Below are 18,853 nucleotides of genomic sequence, written 5' to 3'. Positions count from 1 at the left end.
TGGAATGGTTTGCCTCCCACTTTGCAGAATCCCCTTGGGTAAAATCTCACCCAAGAGCTGCAGTGGCCCTGCTCTTTCATGTGCTTATTTGCAAAAAAAAAAAAAAAATATTCTCCCAAGGAGGAGCGCAGACCTTTTCATTTCAAATGCTGCTACTATTCTTAGGGCGAACTTGACCAACCACATCCAAGGCCTGTTCAGTGGGGGCTCTGCATCTACCTCTCTCTCAATTTCCCCTTGTTGTGAGCCATCCTGGAAATTGAGACCTTTTCCTATTTGAGGGAACAAAATATTTACCAATATACGAAGCACTCTTCTAGGGGAACATCACCCCCTCACCCCCCACCCATGTCTCAAGAGGTGCACCATATTTTTCATCCAAGAGATTTTTAAATGATAGGCTTTCCCAATCTCTCTCTCTCTCTCTCTCTCTCTCTCTCTCTCTCTCAATTTTGAACTGTCCACATGGCCTCTGAGAACAGCTCTTCCGGAAACATCTCCAGCCCTGCTGGAGACTGCTTGCTCCTATTACCTTTAGCATGCTAAATGGTGCTTTTTCATTTTGTTCATTTATAGGGCTACTCTTTTATCTGAGGCATGTTTATTAACTGGTAGCTGTTAATTATATAAGAAGATAATTTCATGTAAATGTTGGATTTAAAAGCAGCCTATCTAGCATGCTTACTGTTTAACAAGAAAGCTTTGGGATTTGTTTTTTGTTGTTCCTATGTGAGTAAAGCAATTAATTGATTCAGTTGATTGAATGAAAAATGCATCGTAATTGCTTTACCCCATCAAGCAGCTACTAGAATTATTTAATGCTGGCAGAGGGACAGCGGCCTCTATGATACACCATCTCTGCTTATTGCCCTAATAAGCCACAGGATCTGGGGCCCTTGGTTAACAAAGGGATACTCAGATGGGGTCCTGGTGGTCCTTTCTGTGAGAGCAGAGAGAACAGCCCCAGTGACTTGGACTATTCAGGACCCAAAGAAAAGAAAGAAGGGGGGAAAAATCCACTTTTGTCTCAATTATCCAGACAATCACTTCCCTCTCTTTTGGTTCTGTTTAGCTGGCTTGATGGAGTCTAGAGCACTGGGACTGGAGTGTGTTCCAGCCTCTGGCTTTGTACTGCATGGAATTGGGTTCATTTCAGGGAGACATAATGTTCTCCACACAGGAGAAGGACATGGGTGGCTTCCACATGTGTCTTCTAAGAGCTTTTCCAGCAGGGGCTTAAGAAAGATGGATATAAGAATCTTGCCAGACCCACCTACTCCATCTAAGGGCCTCATATATGATTCGTCTCCAAGCCCCCTGTGCCTGGCACATCACATAGGCTCTAGTTGAAACAGAGTGGACAAAAGCCATCAACGCAGACCCTCTGGTGGCACAGCTACAGCTTAAGCCCAGGACCAACCATGATCCCAGCCTGATCCAAGCCCTGAGTCCAGGAGCATGGAAAGTGAACCCCAGGCCTCCATGCAGAACTTCATCTGACATTGCAAAGCAGCCCTAACAGGTTCTCCCGGTAGAGAGAGGACTGCGTACTGGGCACCTACGGTATGCCGGCTGTGTCACCACGGGCTTGATCTAAGTCGTCTCCTGTGTGTAGATTCACATTTATTAATGAACTTACAAGTAAGATTTTAACGTCTCCATTCATGGAAGGAGAAACCGAGGCTCAGCGAAATTGGCCGACTTGCCAAACAAACACTGGTGGCAGGGCCTCTAAGGTTGAGTCCAGCTCTCCCCGCTCCGAAGGCCAAGTCCTTTCTGTAGGAAGGGCCAGCAGAGCATCAGGCCCATGAGGAGCGCGCCTTCCTTACCGGTTCTCAATGTCTGAGTTGCTGTCCTTGTACTTCCCTCCCTTTGACCAAAGGAGCCTACGCTGTCATCTAGGACGTGCGTATCCAGCCATAAGTTGCTCCCATTCCACGTGTGGCTTTGGATTTCCGGGTGGACCCCAGTGTTTCCCTTTGTCTTCTTTCCTTCTTTGTAATAGCCGTTCAAGTCAACTGATTCAAACCCACTCCTAAAAGCAGTTTGAGAATGACATTGGGGCTCCCAAACTGGGGCCCCCTCCACTATAATGGCCTTTTGGTCTCTATAGCTAGAAATTCTAAAGACTCAAATAACAGTTGTGGATGGTACCCGTGGACTACGCACGTGCACACACACACACACACACACACACTCACACTCACACTAAAGTATTAATTTGAGGACTATTGATCCAAAAATTGAAACAAAAGAGAAAAAAAAAAAAACATTGTGCTGTGCTCTGTGGAATCCCCACGTGGAGCAGCAATGAGTCATCATAAGGTGACATCCGCCGATGGCCCACGAGTGGGAGGACAAAGTCCCAGAGCCATCCCCTCGGTCTGCCATAACTGGCTCCACACCAAACAAGGGCCAGAGCAACAATAACACGCCAAAATTCACTTTGGGTAAATTAACACAGACTGGCCTTGAATTTTTTTTCTCAGCTGCCAATATGAATTATTTAGTGTTTCTAAAATTAGGGGGCATTTCTAACGCCTGTGGTAATGACCTTCCACATGAACATCCATCACCGTTGAAGACATTTGGCCAACCGGGTGCCATAATAGTGACCATACGTCACCGAGGCCCAGCTCTCCTGGGGCCCCCCCCATGCAGCTTGTAAGAACGACATGGGAAGACCTGGCCGTTCCCGTGTTCCAGCCAGTGCCCCACATCACTGCCGGAGACACCACCGCCTTGGCTCTGAGGCCGGGGCCTCGCCAGCAGGGCCCTCCTTGTCCAGTCTGGTTATCCTCTCTGCAGCACATTTGCAGGAGAGAAGGTGGAAGGTGATGGAAGAGCTCCGAACAGGATCCCAGTTTCCGGGACAGACGGTAGCCGTGTCACTTCAACATCTGACGCTCAGCCACTAGTGTAGTGACCCGAACCGCGTTACGAGAATGCAATGTTAATACATTTTAAAAGGCTTTCACAATTAAATGTTTGGGGAATACTACATTCTCCTGAAGACTCACACTGCTCCTTAGCATTGTAAAGGCTCTGAGAAATCCTGCAGTAAAGAAACTTGTTCAACCACTTACTCAATCCACCTTTTCCCGATTCCGTCGCCACCAAATGTTTCTCAGGGACTCTTATAAGTCTCTTATAAGAGCTACGGCATGCCAACATCCACACCCAGGGAAATGCTGAACAGGAGGGTAGCTTCGGTCCTCTAGAACCTCGGGAGCACTGTCACGTGTCTCTTCTGACAGTTTCTTAGGACGTTTGCTCAACTAAAATGACTGTTTTGTAGAGATTTCCCTCTGAGTTCTACTCAGAACTCCTTTGTTCCCGAGTGATGACAACCTTCCTCTAACCAGCATGCAAATAAAAGGAATCTATTAAGAGACAGGAATACCGAGTTGGGGTAGCCCAGAATTAATGGTGAGCTCAAGAATCAGTATCTTGAGGAACGATTCTGCAACCCAGTTGTGTGGGGGTGAGTGGATGGCAAAAGGAGAGCCCTCTCAACCCCTGTTTGTCCTTCTTTGCACCTTTCTCTCCTTCTCCCTCCATCCTCCTCTCCCTGTCCAGCCAGCCAGCCAGCCAGCCACCTGACACACATTCCCTTTGTCTCTCCTCTTCACTCTCTCCTGCTACCAACGGGCCTTGCCAACTGGGGGTAGAGGGAGCTTGGCAGCCGGCAGCCCCGGGCGAGCCAGCCCAACAGAGACAGAGAGAGATTTGTCTTTGTACCATCTCTATAGCAGCCTTGGGACAGCACCCTGGAGCACTCGGCTTGAGTCACATGTCCACTGCAGGATTCATCATACGTGTCAGGTGAGTGCATTGCTGCCACTAACAGATGACCTCCTGGGTCACCCACTGGCCTCCCACTGACCTCCTGGTCACACACTGGACAGTGCCGGAATAGTCCACCACGGCTCGCAAACCACCAGGACTGCACGGAGTGGAATATTCCCACCAAAGAGCAGGGAGGACGCTGGACACACACAACCAATCGCCTCTCCTGTCGGGTAGGAAACAGCCAGCAATGAAGCCCTGGTGGTGTCTTACTACTACTACCAGCTACCTTGGCCTTCTTTCATTCAAACTAGATGGCAAGGGTCTTGAATTTGCACACGTGAGGCTACGTAAGCGATCCTGCCCTTAAAATGCTAGAGACGTCCGTCCGCTTGCTTCCATAGACGGCACATTCTTGTGCAAACGGAGAAGTGGGGCTGCGGTGCTGATTACCAGGGGCACCCGGACCAGCAGCTACGAGTCTAATCTAACGGGTCCTTCTTCGGACGCTTCCATCGGCGAGTGTTTCTGTCATGGAACAAGGAGGATTTATGATCAAATTAGCCATTCGATGACACGGCACGGGACCCTGGAAATCACCAAGGTTCTTTGTGTCAGTGCAGAAGATGGTTCAATACTCAATTATTGCTTTTCCTGGGGTTCTGTCCACACCATGCCAAAACAGCTAGTTTAAAAGTGAAAAATCAGGTTCATCAAGCAAAAGCCCTGTCTCCTGAGCGCCGGTCTGCTATGATCAAGGGTTTCCGGCAGCCCCTGCTCGCTTAGGCCTTGTGGTACGAGGAGCCACCAAGCTTGTAAAGAAAAGATGAGGCTATTCAGGTGGAAAAGTCTGGACCCCCATTAACGTGGTGAATGAGGGGAAAAGAGACTACTCCTGCTTAATTTCCCATTATTCCTAGGAAACGGGCTCAGTGCACATCAGCCTCGTAGGTCATTTGCTTCCCAAAGGTACTGGAAACCTGGCCAAGAGTGGAGTGATTACCCGGAGCCAGGTGTTGCTGGGGGCCTGGGCCGCAAATCCACCGCACCCCTGCACAGTGTGCGCCCCCGGGGAAGGGGTGCCTCTGAGTAATCGCAGACGGGTGTTCAGAACAACTAGACACCCGCAGGGCTGGGGCACAGGTGGACGGGGGAAAGGGGCATCGGGCTGAGACTTGACGGGTTCTGAGGATGATCCAGGAGCTGGAGTCAGAGGCCAGAGGAACAGCATGGGTGAGCCTGCAGGAAGCTGAGCATCAGTTAAGAATCACAACCTCGGGAACCTAGACTGCTCCTGACGCAGGGCCCGGGCCAGTGAGGGTCTCGTCCTGGCCACCACCAAGGGAGCCGACAGCGGGGGTCCAGGTGCAATAGTGACGCCTGTGGCAAAGATCGAGGCCCCCACAGCCCTAAACTGGCCCCTTCCCCAATCCCCGCTTCTCCAATTCTTTCTCTGCCCCCTTGGAAGCAGGTCAAGCCTCTTGAGATCTTGTCCAAGTCAAGGGGGACCAGAGACAGCAGTCTGGCAGTGAATGTGGCCAATCCACATTCGTGCCCATTTTAATGCAAAAAAATAATGATCCGTACTCCAAGTTGGTGAGGTCGGACACAACAGGGGTCACACTTTCGAAAACTGGGTGCATGACAAGGTCTCCTGTACTTTTGATGGGGGTGGGATAACCCATCAGACTAGACTGAACCGATACAGATTCCAGCCCCCAACTTTTTTGCACATTAACGTTTCCATTAGCGTGTGATCTCTTGTCACCAGGAAATGTGGGCTGGCCATCAGGGATTTAGAAATTATTGTGGATGTTTACAATTGCTTCCATCCCCTCTTCCTCTCCACACCTGGTTCTCTATGTATCTGAGGACTCCAGGAGCCTCCTGGTTCTCTATGTATCTGAGGACTCCAGGAGCCACTCTCTTCTTCAGCCCTGGGGGATGCTCAGGACAGAAAGGGTGACCACACCTGTCCCGTGCCAGCACTCACACTTAAAGCTCATTGCTCGCACCCTTGCCTACCTCCGCTGCCACCTGGGAGCCTCTCGGGGGCAGGAACTCTCAGAGAGGACCTGGTGTCCAGTAGGTGCTCAAAAAAAATACCTTTGAGGAGGAATGAACTCCTAAGTGCTCCTCAAAAGTGGAAGCTGATGGGGCAGCTGGGTGGCTCAGTGGTGGAGCGTCTGCCTTTGGCTCAGGTCATGATCCCGGGGTCCTGGGATCCAGTCCCACATCAGGCTCCCCACAGGAGCCTGCTTCTCCCTCTGCCAGTGTCTCTGCTTCTCTCTGTGTCTCTCACAGATAATTCAATAAAATCTTAAAAAAAAAAAGTGGAAGCTGAGTTGGAAGGTTGTTTGGGCTTCACTGTCTACACACCCGACACACCCACAGGGGTGCCTCACTGCACCATTGGGCGGAACCCGTGTGGCCGGATGAAGGCCTCTAATGCCTGGCTTTCAGGTAAGACCCGGGCAGGATGACTTTATTTCCCCTCTTGCTGGAAAGATGCCACGTGACTTAGAAATGGTCTCTGGCTTTATAGTCTGGTGTCTGGGGCAACAGCTCCACCCCACTAGGCAGCCAGTGAGAGTCAGTTAGAAATCACCACCAAGGTCAATATCTGCTCATGGGGAAAACCACCTTGTCCCTCCACCAAAATGGTGCCATTGCTCATGACAGTCACAGAGAGAATCTAATTTTAGAAAATAGATCTTCCAAAGCCATTCATTAGAGCGGTATGCATCGTAATTACCCAGATCAGGATTTTCACAAGTCAGGCCTAACTAACTATATTATTAAATAATTAGCATACAGTTGGGATGTTATAGTTTACATATTTAAAAGAGGGATGCTGCATTAGAGGCTCTAGCCTGTTAGTCCCATGTCCTACCTCTCAGGCGGTAAAAGGGGTTTCCCTGTGTCAACTGTTGGCACTTGTTTGTTTTCACGCCTCCAGCCCAATTACCCTGTAATTGAAAACTTCCCCCAAGAAATGGAGCTGGGATGTCACTGGGGAGGTTTCCAGAGGTGCTGGGGGTGGGACTGCGAGAGTGTAGAGATGGGGTTCAGAGAGGGGCTACCTTCCGGGGCTCCCAACGTGGCTTCTTCTGGGCAGAGCAGGTCTAAGAAGGCACAGGTGCCAAGTACATTCTGGAAGGCACAAAATAACATGTTCGGGAAGCCATGGAAGAGGCAAGTTCATTTTGAATATTGACCCAGAAGAAACGAAGCAAATGCTTTCCACAAGCATCCAGCAGAAAGTAGGAAGAAACAGCGGTCCTTTGTTTAATTCCTCAATCCCATCCATCATCATCCTTCCTGTCTCAGGGCGTCCCCACGTTCTGTTCCCCATCCCTGGGATGTGCCCCGACCCTCACCAGCTCACCCCTTGTTGGCTGCTTCTCCTTCAGATCTCACCTCAATGTCACCTCCTCATCCTGCCCAGATGCACCCACCCCCCTGCCACGTCAGGCTCCTGACCCACTCCTGCCTCACCTTTCCTCCTTGTCCTCATGATTAGGTGCAAAACATATTTAGTTCTGTGACTTTTTTTTAATCAATGGCTGCCTCCCCTGTGGAATGCAAGCTCACTTCCACAAGTAGGGGTGGAACCATCTCATTTCTGCTCCTGGATGTGCCCCAGGGCCCAGCACAAGCCTCACACACAGAAGACGCTCAACATTTGCTGAATGAATACAACAGACAAACAGACATAGGCTCGGCCCGGCTGTGTTGGGTGGGCTGGTTTCATTTCGACCAATTATCTCTCTTGCTTTGGTGTGAACTTCATGATTTCCTGCCGTTTCATAAAGTAGCTGCTCACTCTAAGTGGCGGAGGGTGTGATGAGCCAAGGACAAACTAGAGAGAGGCGTGCGGGGAGGGAAGGGGAAGAGGCCAGGCCCCACCGCCCCATCCGGGCAAGCACAGTCCCGACCAGAGGCAGCTTCTGTCCAAGAACAGGTTGGGACTGCGACCCAGCGGCCACCTGGGGCCTCTTATGTGCCTTCCTGAGTTCAGTGACCAGATCTTACCGAGCACATAATGCCAGACATGGACACAGCAGCAAGCCGAACCAAGGGCCTGGCCCTCAGGGACCGTGCATTCCAGTGAGGAGACAAGGCCGAGGAACATATACGTACGTAGAACACAGAGGACGCCCGGTGGCGAGAGCATCCAGGAGCAGAAGGAAGAGAGCTGGAGGGCACGGAGGGCTGCCCCTGCGAGCAAGTGGCCTGAAAGTCCTCCCGATACACTGACCCCTGGCGAAGTGGCCCAGGCGGTGGCAGCAGAAAGCCCAAGGGTCGTGGCTTCTTCCTGACGCTGTGGCATTTAAAGAACAGAGAGTAGTGACTACCTGCTAGCCAAGATCCTTCTGGAATATTTGTGGCTCATGTTTCCAGCTGGTTCAGGAGGTGAGGCCAAGGGAATGGGCTGCTGGGTGGGCCTAGAGTTCGGAAGACAGGCACGCCCGGAGCTGATCTGCTGTGGCAGTTTTGGGGGATCGCCGGCTGGATGCCCAATGGGGCCCTCACAAGGTGAGTCAGGGAGGAAATGGGAGGCCAGTGCCTGCTTCCAGAACCTTCCCCAAATGTATCACTCAAGATCTGAGAGGATGCTTCCAAACCCATTGCTAAAAGATCTCTTAGCAGAGGGGAAAGATGAACAGCAAATATTTTTGAAACATCCAGAATGACAAATGGATGACGTCACCCAAACTAAGCCAGCGCTAGGCCGTACCAGCTGGCTCACTCCCTAAGCCTCCCCCCGCTCCCCCCTACCGTCAGCCTTCCGGCTTCGTGAGCTTTCTAACTGGGAGCCAAGGAAGGAGCCGTTTCTCAGTGGAATAGAACAACCTGAGCCTTCCGGACGGTTCCTGCTCTAATGTCTCACACACAGTCTCACACCCGCAGGGCTACGGATCCCAAACGGCCTCTCCTACTGTGCTTTTGAAATCTGTGAACATTAAATTCACCAAGTTCATGTTTGAAGACGGCCCCTCCACCAGCCCTGACTTTACCTTTATGCGAAGCAGCTGCTCTAGTCTAGAGCCTGGGGTCTCCCCTGCCCATCCCCTCCCAGGCTCTGAGATGAAAGGCCTAGTGACCTGCTCTCCAACCAGGTGGTAAAGCAGCACGTTCTCCTGCTTCCCGGAATCAGGGCCTCCCACGGCCCCTGGGCTCGCCTTTCCTGGTATCAGGGCCTTGCCCCGCACCTGCAAGCTGGGTGTAGACACACCGCAGGAAGGCCCAGGAGGCCAGACGTTTCACTCACTAGTGCTCTAGCCCCTGCACTGGGGGACTCACTGCCCGTCAGCCTTGCCCTTGCCTGGCTTCCTGCCCCATACCCACTGCTCACTTCGTCCTTGAAGGTCTCTTGACCCTCTTCTACGGTAGACTTCCCAGGTTGTGTGTCTGGCCTGAGCGCCCAAGCTTTGCCCAGAACTTGGACAGCCCCGCCGAGCTGTCACCAAGATCCACCTGAAGCTGCGTGTGCAAAAGCACTGTCCCTGGTGTTCTCATCCACATCCTCTCCCGACACCCACGAACCTTCCATGACAGCCTCACCGGCCGTCCTGTTCTTCCATCCTCCACACTAAACACAGTTGTTACCAAGGAGTGAAGAAGGAAGGAAAGAAAAAAGAAAGAAGAAAAGAAAGAAAGAAAGAAAGAAAGAAAGAAAGAAAGAAAGAAAGAAAGAAAGAAAGAAGAAAGAAAAAGAAAGAAAGAAGAAAGAAAAGAAAGAAAGAAAGAAAGAAGAAAGAAAGAAAGAAAGAAAGAAAGAAAGAAAGAAAGAAAGAAAATACTAAAAGCAAACAGCAAAACCCCAAACTCTAAAGCAACATGTTATTCATGCTTCGTTTTAATATTTTTACTTTTTAAAGATTTTTAAGGTTCTTATATTCACTTCATTTTTCATGGACTTCCTGGGACATCATAACATGAAGGCTTCCACCCTATGTACAAAGCACAGGTTTATATTAAATTATATCGAGGAGGGGCGCCTGGGTGGCTCAGTGGTTGGGCATCTGCCTTTGGCTCAGGGCATGATCCTGGGATCCTGGGATCGAGTCCTGCATCGGGCTCCCTGCAGGGAGCCCGCTTCTCCCTCTGCCTATGTCTCTGCCTCTCTCTCTCTCTGTGTCTCTCATGAATAAATAAATAAAATCTTTAAAATAAATAAATAAATAAATAAATAAATAAATATTAAAAATTGAGAAAAAGATCATTTACAAGAGGTCCTAAGTCCATCCACATTGCTCATTGGTTTTAACGTAATTTTGCAAAACTATAATCTTTTAGCAAAAAGATATTTGATGCCTGCAGAGGCCAGATTGCCACAACCATCAGCAACATTCAGAGTTGTCCAGAGCCCCCCAGCCTCAGTGGTATTACAAGCCTATGCCTCTGGATCACCATCCTTGTCTTGCGACGCCTAGAGCCTGGGTTATAAGCAAGAGTGACGGCGGTGGGAAGTGCGGGTAAACCTCAAATTATCTCAAAGCGTCTCTGACTCACGCTCTTCCCAGCATTAAGCATTTATTTTGCACCCTAGAGACGGATAGAAACAAATCTCTCCAAACCAGGAGCCAGCTGATAAAGGGATGCCCTGATTTCCTTAACCTGCTATTGAGGCCTAGCGGGGATCACATGTGGAGGTCTCGGCACACAGTAAACGCTCCCCCAGTGGTGGCTGAGATGACTATGACCGAGATGAGGACAATTCTGATGATGTAATATAGGTGCTAATCCTCAGAGAGGGGAGGGGGCCGCTGACCCTCCCTCTGGGTAAAGGGGCGAAGGTGAACCTCTAGGCTCGGTTCACCTGGCATCCTCGGCTCCCCAGGCAACAGGCTGGCTACACTGGGTGCTGGAAGCATCACGGCGACTGTGCCAGCAGGCAGCTTGTAGTTCAACCTGCTGGCCCAGTTCCCCGGACCAGCTCACAGCAAACAGGAACGTGACGGGCGGCAGAAATGCTCCTCTTTCCCACCACTGCGGATGACTGGAAAGAGGACTCACCCACGTACATGGACACATGGCCTGACACTCTGCCCTTCCCAAAGAGCCTCACTAGCAGCCTCCCCTGTCATCAACAAGGCACATTATTGTCACCAATCCCCAAGAGGTGAAGGGATTTGGCCCAAGTTACACAACTCGTGGGAGGGCTGGGATTCAAATTCAAAATCCCAGGTTCCTTTTGCCGTGCACCATAGAAAAAGGTTACCTTTAAAATTGGGTTATTCTTGCTATTTGATGAATTTTTTTGTTTTGTTTTGTTTTTTGTTTTTTGTTTTTTACAGAATGAGGATCAGATTGAGTCGGTTCAAGCGGTGGGAATAATGACAGAGTCATCTGAGGGCCATTCGCAAAGCAGCTGCAGGCCCACCTGCTCCTGACCGCCAGTTAGGGATGAGCAGTCAGGAAAATCAGAGAATAGGAGCCAGAATTCCAAAAAACCAAGTGGAGCAGTGAAGTCCAGTGAAAGGACAGGCCTGCTGTAGCCCACACCTTCAGCAATGACCCACGTATGTGTTTGCTCAGGGGAAATGAGTGAAAAATCTGGGAATCGGTAGTATCCTGAGCACCACCCCCGCCCCGGCTCCAGGCTCAGAAGTGCAGTGAGCACTGGGGTTACCTGAGGGCCCCTCATCTAGAAGCATGAACAATGGATGTGATAAGGACAAAGGTGTCGAAGCATGGGGTGCAGTCGTGGCCCAAAGGGTGTGTGGGGTGGGAGAGATGACAGCCATAGGACCACAACTACTAACAATACTTAAATTAAAAACAAAAAGACTAATATTTAAATCTACAAAGTGTGCACTATGGTTGTGCCCATTTTACAGATGAGGAAAAGCCTGCCTGAGCACCTGAAGCTGAGACCTAGAGGAGCCAGAATTGAAATCCATACAGTTTGGCCCCAAGGAGGCAGCCTTGCCTCCACTGCCCAGTGCCAACTATGGCCCAGAAATGGCTGTGAACATAGAGAGCATGGACCCAGAGAGCAGCCTCTCTGCTCCGGATAACCCCATATCCCCAACCCGGAGGGTCCTTGAAGCTCCAGAGCCCAAGGGGCCTTGAGCTTTGAGTCCACCCCTCCCTGGGATGGGCTAGCACCATTTCTGTTAGCAGCACGGGGCCTCCAGTGAGGTCTCCATCAGCCGTCCCCACCCAGACAGCCAGAGGAGGGTCCTCCCCGGAGAGCTGTGAGCCTCAGACCTCCCTGAGAGGCAGACCGAGCACCCCTTCTTCCTGTGTCTCCCTTTCAGGCTCCCCTGCCAGCAAGCCGAGGTCACGTCATCCATCTCAAGGTGCAGACTCCTCAGCTGTGTGTTTCCAACGGAGCAGGGCACAGCTTGCCTGTAGCCACTGATCCCACATGTTATTCTTTGCCTTTATCTTGTTAGCATAATGTGCAGCTTCATTAACCAGCCAGATGAATCATTTAGTAATTGGAGCTAATGAATTTAATTTTCCCCTTTCTATTTTTTATAATAAAACAAAGTCATAATTTGCCAATAGGTCAAGGAAGGCTCCCAGTTGCTGTTGTGAGTCAGTGTTAGGCCAAGAGCACAAAATGGCAGAGAGCCTCGGAGTAAAGCCTGTCACTGGCCCCGCCGCCGGTCCTCCGGTCTCGCAGGCCCTGGACCCCACGGGTTCGGTTCCCCGCTCTGCAGAGAATGAAACCAGAGGCCCGCACGAGAATCCGTTTTGCTTTTTGGGGCGTAAGACCTTCCCGTGGTGGTGGCACCCCGGATGGGTGGGCGCGAAGAGCGGGCATCGCTCAAGCGTGGAAAACAAAGCACTGGGTAAAGTTGGCCAGGAAACTTCTGGAACTATAAAGGGAGCATCCACCTGTCTTGGAAAGATCTGCTCCCGAGGGCTCATCCCAGGTCCCCGCAGTCGAGCGACCTGGAGGGATCCGACCGACCTCCCCTGTCACCATCCTGTGACTACGAGACACGAAACGGGGCGATGACCCCGGTACTGGAAAGGGCAGGCAGGAGGCTCATTAGAGGAGCGGCCGCCGCCTTCCCGCATAGCTGAGCCGCGCCCGTCGAGGGCTCCTCGCAACTTGACTACCTGGGCCTCGCGCCTGATTAGCGGAGCCTGGCTGCCAACTAAACCGCGGTTAATTTATTGTAAGTTTTATTAGGCATATAAAAGGGAAGCAGGAATGAGGAGCCTTGCGTTGCTCGAGATACATTTCATGCGTGACTCCGAGCAGATTCCGCGCAGATTAAGCTTGTTAATGTCCCGGCCGCCAGCATTCTTCTCGGCCTCGCGGCCGCACAAGCCACACGCTCCCCCGCCTCAAATGGCCCGGACGGGGAGGCCTGGGCCCCCTCCCGGACAACAGTTACATTAACCACTTTGTCCTTTTAATTCATCTAATTACATGCAAGGAGAAAGCGGCTGCCTTAGAGGCCTTAGAGGCTCCGCGCCTCCCCGCCCGCCCGAGCCCGCTGCCGCCGGGCCATTGCTTTGGGCTTTTTGTTGTCTTATTAGGGCTGCTTTTGTTCGGAGAGATGGTTAAAGCCATTTTCAGCAGCCGGCGAGATGAAGCAGTTTCAATAAGGATACAATGTACTTGTTTAAATTACCTTTCAAAATGCTCGAAACCATTAAGGGGGAGGTGCTGCAAATAAAGTTGGATTTTTTTTGTTATAATGTTTTACCCTAATAACAGCTTTTATTTTATTATAATCCATTAGTTGACAATATTATTCTATAGATTATTAGGCGGCAATTTTGTTATTTTATCACACTTTCGGCACTCACTCACCGGGCCAGGATCCACAAATCTCGGTGTAATATGCTTTCAATTTTGTTAAAATCTCTATTTAACTGGTTTGGCTGCGGAACATCTTGGCAAATGTGTTTTTAATTTCGTTCTAATTAACTTGACAGTTGACAGAACTCGGCGGTGGCGTGATAGTGTCCCCTTTTCCCAGGGTCCCTGCAGCTCCGTTCCTGGGGTCCGTTTTTTTTCTCTCTCCGATCCTAACAAGCAAGATGTCAGAGGTAAGACCAAGGAAAGGGGTCTTTCATCTCTGTCAAAAGTACATGTAATTTTTTAAAAACCAATTTAAAAATCTGGCTTTCCTCTTTATCTGTAAAAAGAAGATCATTGGTTCTGCGGGGTTTCAAAACCGGCTTGTTCCTACAGATGTGTCCTAAAAGATAAAATGAAGGCAGACCAAGTGGGGAGGGAGGGTTTGGGGTTTTTTGTTTTGTTTTTTGTTGTTGGTGGTGGTGGTGGTTTTTTTTTTTTTTTTGTGGTTGTCGCCCATGTCGCGCAGCCAGCTCTTCCCTGAATAGATGCCCTTTTCTTCTCCCTGTACGTCATGGAGAAGCAGCCATAAATGCTCTGCTTTTGGTCAAAAAGCCCAGGGTCAGTCCTAGGAAGAGCAGCTTTACGAGAACTTGCGCTTGCTCTTGAAACAATCCTAAATTTTGTCTCTCATCTGAGGAAGTTGGCTCCGACAGGCCCCCTTCAGGTGCCACCTGCTTCCTTGCTTCTAGAATCCTGCAACATCTCAGAGCACACTCCTCCCTGACCCTGAGCGGTGTCAGCAGGGATGCTAGCAGTCCTGGACCACAAGGCAACAGCTTTTTTTTTTTTTTTTTTTTTTTTTACCATCTCGACATAAAGGTAAAGCAAATCTCTGTAAAAGGAATCCAATCTTCCGCACGACTTTCCTTAGACAAAGACATGGGCATCCAGAAGTCCGCGTGGAAAGCTTTCGATGATTTGAAGCCGGGTTATTGAGGGAACATTGACAATTTATCATGAATTTTGGGTGCCTGCTTCTCCCATCAGTATCTTACTTAGCCTCTCTCTCTCTCTCTCTCTTTCTCTCTCTCTCCCTACCTTGCTCAGATGACATGAATTTTGCCCATAACTGGAAATGCCCTGATTTCACATCTGTACTACTCGTTATGCTTCTGTTCAATTATTAAGAACGTCAGTTCTATCAGGACCCTCGGAGATGAATCACTACAACATCCTCCTCACGTTAATGACAAAATCTCATGGCTCCGGGGACTTGGGACTTGCCAACCCACCAGCCAGCAAGGAGCAGCCTGAGACCACAGGGAGGTTTGGCCCATGCTCTTTCTTGAAAATTTCTTTGGAGAAGGTTCTAGGGTCTTCCAAAAAAAAAAAAAATCAATACCGTCTTTTCTAGTCTTTAAATTTGAGTTTTATTTGTATTCAAAATAAGAATGTTACACAATCGTAAACAATGGCATAAGCCATTAGACTAAAACAAAGCATTTGGTGTGCATATTTTAAACTGGTTCTGTGTTTCAAGCAAACAAAACATAAATGCCCAGACAAGTGATTTTCAAGCAGGAGCACTCTTCTCCCCTAGAGGACATTTGCAATGTCTGGGGACGTGCTTGGTTGTCACGAATGGGGATGTACTACTGGCATCCAGTGGGTTCAGGCCACAGGTGCTGCTAAACATCCTACCATGCATCATAGCACAGCCCCTACCCCTGCTGCCACCACGACAGAGAACGACCCGGCCCAAAATGTCAGCCATGCTGAAAGGGACCTGCCCTCCGCCTGACCCTCGGGGAGTTTTCATCCTACTCAGGGAGAGGACAGATGTGCTACCTTACAAAGGACAATGGGCTGGGCCAGGCCACCAGTGCCCCAGAGTTCATGATGAAGGCAAACCTTGCACCAACATTACACTGGCTCATCCTTGTTCATCCTGCCTGGAGAGAAATCTGCTTTTTACCCACATTCCCTGCCTCAGCTACCTAACTTTAGGATCTGATCCCCCTTGGCCTGTTTCCTCTTCTAGCCAATGAAGTACAATAGGGTAGGTGGTGGATGAAATGACCTAATCATTGACCATGACAATCCTGCCCCTAGTGTTTGGGCCGGGGTAGAGAGGGTGTAAGTCTTGTGATCCCTCGTTGTTTTGGTTTTTGTTGTTGTTTTTTTTTAAGGGGGAGTTGAAGGGAGGGAGAGAGAAAGGGGGGGGTGAGAGAGGGAGGGAGAGAGAGAGAGAGAGAGAGAGAGAGAATGAATCTCAACCAGACTCCCTGCTGAGCGCCAGGCGGGATGAAGGGCTCCATCTCATGACCCCAGAGATCATGATCTGAGCCGAAATCAAGACTCTGAAGCTTAACCAACTGAACCACCGAGGTGCTCCTCTCCAGCAGGTGTTTATCACAACACAAGAACGTGTCCACTCAGACTCCAGTCGCCCCAGTATGGGAAGAAGTTCACAGACCCACAAGAATTCGGTGGGGAGAGGTGGAGAAGGAGCATGAGAAGAACAAGGAAAAGAAGACGCAGTTTGTCAGGATGAGTGTCCTGCCTCCCTGTCCCTCCTACTCCTCAGCCCAGAACGGCAGCCCCTAGGCTCTGATAAGGACCAGCTAGGGTGCCGCAGGGAGCCTGAGCAACCGCTCTGCTCAGACCGCTTAGGGTTCTGTAGGAACCACGAGTTCATGCTTCCTTCCAGGCCCTGCACGGGGGACCCCTGAGGCTCGATACAGAAAACCACCCACGATACCCAAAACCCAACTTTCAGATCAGGATATTAACTTGCTCCGTTAAATATCTGTGGAACTATCGAAATGCCCAGGTGCCAATACTGCTCCCTCTCATTTCATGGGCATTACAGCCCTGTATTCTCGGCAGGGTGGGCGTGGGCGCACAAGAATAGTTTCAGAGAGAGGCTTCATTAAAAAACAAACAAAAAAAACTTTATTCTCAAATTTATGCCAAAGAGAAGTAAAATGTTCTTCCGATACTTCGTCTCCAAAGCGGCTCTCTGGTTTGTGAACATCTGTCAAGAGCGCATATTTGCAGAGCTCCAAATTGCCCAGATTTTAACATCCAGCTTAGGTAAGCCGCTAGAGTTTAACGACCACACTGCTCCTTATGGAACCAGCACTAGAATAAAAAGGACGCCTGGATTCATCCCAAAGGCATTTCGTTTCTTCTGGATGGTCACAGAATTGGGGTGGGGGTTGCGCTCACACCGTGGCCTCGTGACCTGAGAGCCTCACCACGCCACCCACGCCACTTCTGGGAGCTTCTCCACTGGCCTTCCATTCTCCCGGGCCAAAATTAAGTTCTGCTGGGGACACTGTAGCAAGGCATGTGTTTGACCACTGAGCACCATGTGTGGCCATTAGAAAGAAAAGAAGAATCAATAGGGTTTCATTAAAACAGCAGGCAATCGGGGCGGCCCTGGCTTAATTACAGTTTCAGTAGCATTTGCCTTAATTGGAAAGAATAAAAGAAGTGAAGTGGAGTGAATGAAGAAATTAGCATATCTATCACTGTTGTCACATTGTACTGTGGCCTTAAAACACTGTTCGCTCTTTCGTATCTCTGAAGCTGCGCTCAACCCTGAAAAAAAAAAAAAAACAGGAATGGCAATTAGCAAATCCTCAGACTCTACCTTTGTGAAATTCTAATTAAAGTCTTTTATAATCTTTGGGAGGCATTTTTTTAAACCTGCTAGATATGCTAGATACACTTTGCAACATGTCTGTTAATTATGCCGGCGCGACCACGCGGACAGACAGACTGCCAGGGGGGCCATCCTCTCGGGCTGTGTGTTGAAGGCACTTCTGAGCCGGTTTCCACAGCCTGGAGAGGTTGCACGGAGCCTGGTTCCTGCTCAGCCCGGGGCTCCCAAGGGCAGCTTCTGGAATTCTTGCTGCTTCCTGGACTTGCGAACAGTTGCAGACACGGCAAATGTCAGAGCTGGGAGAAGATCCTCAGGCACGGAAGAGCTCAAACCCCACCCAGCCCCATTTTACAGTTGGGGAAACTGAGGCCCAAGATCCCCAGACTTTTTATCAGGCTTGTTTTTTGCTTTTGTTTTGCAGATTCCAGTCTTCTATCCACTCTCTCAATATTTCATCAGATGAAGTTTCCCACTGAAAGAAAATATTGTTGTAAAAGACTAAATTTCATTCACTGGAACTCAAATGTCTTGTTTTCTTTTTTTTTAAGATTTTATTTATTTGAGAGAGAGAGAACATGCACGTGCGCAGGATCCTGGGGAGTGGTCGGGGGAGGGGAGAGGGGGAATCAGACTCCCCTCTGAGCACAGAGACCCAGGCAGGGCTCGATCCTGGACCCTGGGATCATCACCAGAGCTGAAGTCGGACGCTCAACTGACTGAGCCACCCAGGAGCCCCCTCAAATATTTTCCTTCAGATCATATAATCCAGATAATATTTTCACATGAGCCCAACTAGTGTATTATGTTTAATACAAAGAGCCTCCTCCTTTGGAATAGGTTAATGGGTTAAAATCAGTCTGTGACTGTGAGTTTGGTTTGGATGTGGCCAGGGAAGGGTTTCCCAGATTACAGCCACTGGAGGAGGCACAGCTGACCTTCCCACTGGCTTGGATTCTGGAAAGAAATGTCAAATGCCTAATAAGCCCACAAATCTCACAGAGGTCACAGAGATGGCTAATAAAAGCTTCCGTTTTGTGAGAGTCCATTCTGTGCTGAGTGGTCCCACGGAGGTTCTATTATCCCCACTTTAAAGATAAGACTGAGGCTCACAGAGGAGAAGTTTATTTGTTATTGGTCAAATAAGCCACGAGCCAGGCTTTAAACTCCTATTCGGTTCCAAAGTGCTTCCTCCACCGGCTATACGGCCCTCCCGAGGCACAGGCTCCTGCGGGGCCCGCGCTGTGGGTTCGTGCCCTCCCTGGCAACCGCCTGGCCCCACCGGAGGCCCGTGCAGCCTTGCTGGTGAGGCTCCAACATTTTCCAGGAATATTCCTTCCGAACATTTACCCAGCCCAGGTGCTTCCTTCCAGACCACTGAGGACGGGCACCACTCTTTCGTGATGAGCCCCAGAACAGCGGCCCATTGTGCAGGCCAGGGAGGGGGCGTGTGGCCGTGCTGCGGGGCTGCCTCCGAGGTCAGAGGGTGGTGGTGGGGGGACAGTGGAGAGAGCTCCATGCAGAAAATTACAGGGAGGAAACGACTCTTTGTCCCTCCACAAAGTGGTCATTGGGAAGCGCGTGATTGGCTTCTCAGCAGAGCGTGGCCAGGTCCCGTC

The 18,853-nt window shown here is 50.1% G+C and overlaps 1 long non-coding RNA gene across 2 annotated transcripts in view; it reads right to left on the bottom strand.

Moving 5' to 3' along the window:
* Window positions 1-16,499: 16,499 nt before the first annotated feature.
* LOC111093029 overlaps window positions 16,500-18,853 on the bottom strand; it is an 87,859-nt gene continuing 85,505 nt past the window's right edge. For both annotated transcript variants that reach the window (XR_005380721.1, XR_005380722.1), the window contains exon 6: window positions 16,500-17,173. This is a non-coding gene — a long non-coding RNA (uncharacterized LOC111093029). The remainder of the gene's footprint in view (window positions 17,174-18,853) is intronic.

The sequence above is a fragment of the Canis lupus genome, chromosome 28, assembly GCF_011100685.1.
Source record: "Canis lupus familiaris isolate Mischka breed German Shepherd chromosome 28, alternate assembly UU_Cfam_GSD_1.0, whole genome shotgun sequence".
Taxonomy (NCBI): domain Eukaryota; kingdom Metazoa; phylum Chordata; class Mammalia; order Carnivora; family Canidae; genus Canis; species Canis lupus.
This window is presented reverse-complemented; position numbering and strand designations above follow the sequence as displayed.